Source organism: Leopardus geoffroyi, chromosome C1 (genome assembly GCF_018350155.1).
Source record: "Leopardus geoffroyi isolate Oge1 chromosome C1, O.geoffroyi_Oge1_pat1.0, whole genome shotgun sequence".
NCBI classification, from domain to species: Eukaryota; Metazoa; Chordata; class Mammalia; order Carnivora; family Felidae; genus Leopardus; species Leopardus geoffroyi.
Genome location: NC_059328.1, coordinates 90,584,562 through 90,586,802, shown reverse-complemented (window position 1 = coordinate 90,586,802; position 2,241 = coordinate 90,584,562). Strand labels below are relative to the sequence as shown.

Here is a 2,241-nt window from a genome sequence, read left to right as displayed (position 1 = left end):
GGAAATGCTCAGCCATTATTGCTTCAAATATTTCTTCTATTTCTTTCTCTCTTCTTCTGGTATTCTCATTATCTATGTGTTATATCTTTTGTAGTTGCCCCACAGTTCCTGGATATTCTGTCATGGTTTGTTTTTGCTTTGGTTTGTTTTTCCCCCAGTCTTGCTTCTTTCTCTTTCATTTTCAGTTTTGGAAGTTTCTTTTGGCATATTTTCGAGCTCAGAGATCCTTTCCTCAGCCATGTCCAGTCTATTGACGAGCCCATCACATGTGTTCTTCATACCTGTCAGAATGTTTTTATGCCTAGCATTTCTTTTTGATTTTTAATTAGAATTCCATCTTTATGCTTACATTACCCAGCAGTTCTTATATGCTGTCTACTTTTAGACCTTAGTATTAATCACCATGGTTTTAAATTTCTGGTCTGGTGAGGCTAGCATTCATGCCATTTCTGAGTGGCTTTTGTTGTTGCTGTTGTTTTGTTTTGTTCTGTTTTGCATTTTCATAGGCACTGGAATTTGTTGTTGAGGGCCAGAAATGACGTACTGGGGAAAAGGTACATGATAAATAGGCCTTTAATAATGTAATAGTAAGGTATGGGGAGGAGTTCTATAGTCTGTTCTACAGTCCTGGATTGTGTCTCAGTCTGTTAGTAAGCCTCAGCCCCGGGGTTGTAAACTTCACAAGTGTTTCTCTGTCCCCTACTCCCTTTAAGTGGGACAGGATGGCTAGAGGGGCTGGAGTTGGATATTTTCCTTCCCCTCAGTAGATTAAGTTCTGATAAAACTATGATAGGTTAGGGTCTGATAAATTAGTTTCTCTTGAGACCAGGCCATGTTCCAAAGAACAGAATGCTCTGATGTATTTCAAAATGGTTATTTTCCCCTCCCCCTGTTAGAAGGCTGAAGGGACTTTTTTTCTCCCATATTCCCTGTGAGTGCCTGGTAGAGCTACTGGAGCTAAAATCCATGTAAGTTTGCCTCCCTCCTCCCTAAGACTGTGCCATCCTGCCGTTTTTATCCTCAGACTTGTCTACACTGACTCTCTAGAAATTTGTCAGTTATAGTCTAGATTTTTCCACCAGTGCTAGTTCCTGTAAAGCTTTCAGCTTGAGCGTTTCTGTTCTGTTCAGTTGTGCTGCTCTGTGTTCATCTGCCTGTAACTCCAATTTGGGGGGTAGTAGTTTGCCTTGTGACCTCACATCCCTGACAGAGCTAAGATAAGTTGTTGATTTGTCAGTTTGTTCAGGTTTTTGCTTGCTGTTAGGCTGGAGTGACATTCCACGTGAACTGTCATTCCTTGAGTAAGATGCAAACTTCTTTAAATTCCCTCTAAAATCGCTCCTCTTCTCCGCCATTGTGGTGTGTGCTGCTGACTGTTTCTTGCCAGGTCTTCTCACCAGACTTCCAAGATCCAGTGATTCCTGGCCAAGAAACAAAAGCAGAATCGTCCCATTCCCCAGTGGATTTGGATGAAAACTGGTAATAAAATCAGATACAACTCCAAGAGGCAGCATTGGAGAAGAATGACGCTGGGGCTGGAAGGGACCACACATGAGATGGCACACATTTATGCTGCCTGAAAGTCCTGTGTTCTTATTGCATTGCCTCCCTACTGCCTGACCAGTAGATCTGTTTTATCAGGGAAATGGCTTTTCTCTGTTATGATGCTTTTGCACCAGTAGGTTGGTTCAGTAATAAACATGTGAGACCTTTTGACTGACTGACAGACAGATAGATAGATAGATAGATAGATAGATAGATAGATAGATAGATAAATTCCCTCTAAAGTCATGCATGACCTCTATTACTTCCAACCTAGAATGATATCCTAATATATTCCACCTTGCTCACTCTGCTAAAACTTTACTCGCTTCTCTACTCGTCCTGGAGCGCATAGCAGTGTTTTGACAGTGCCATGGTACTGGCTGTTCCTACTGTCCAGGACTCCTCTACATCAGATATCCATGTTGCTAGTTTTCTGGTTTTCTTCAGATATTTGTTTAAATTTAATGACACTCACTAGGAAAAAAAAAAGTTAAAAATGTTAACTCATTCTCCCACCCCCTTACATTTCAGGTCTCCCTTATCCTGCCCCTCTTTTTAAAAATCTTCTGACAGCTCTTATCATCTTCTAATATACAATGTGAAGTACTTATTTATTAGATACATCATTTGTAGTATTCCCCCTCCCCCCACTGCTCCTTTACTCTTACAAATTACTACTCGAATGTAAATTTCATG

At 40.7% G+C, this 2,241-nt stretch overlaps 1 pseudogene; it reads left to right on the top strand.

Annotated features, from left to right (window-relative positions):
• The first annotated feature begins 535 nt into the window (after positions 1–535).
• LOC123596833 lies at positions 536–1,580 on the top strand (annotated as a pseudogene).
• Positions 1,581–2,241: the final 661 nt, after the last annotated feature.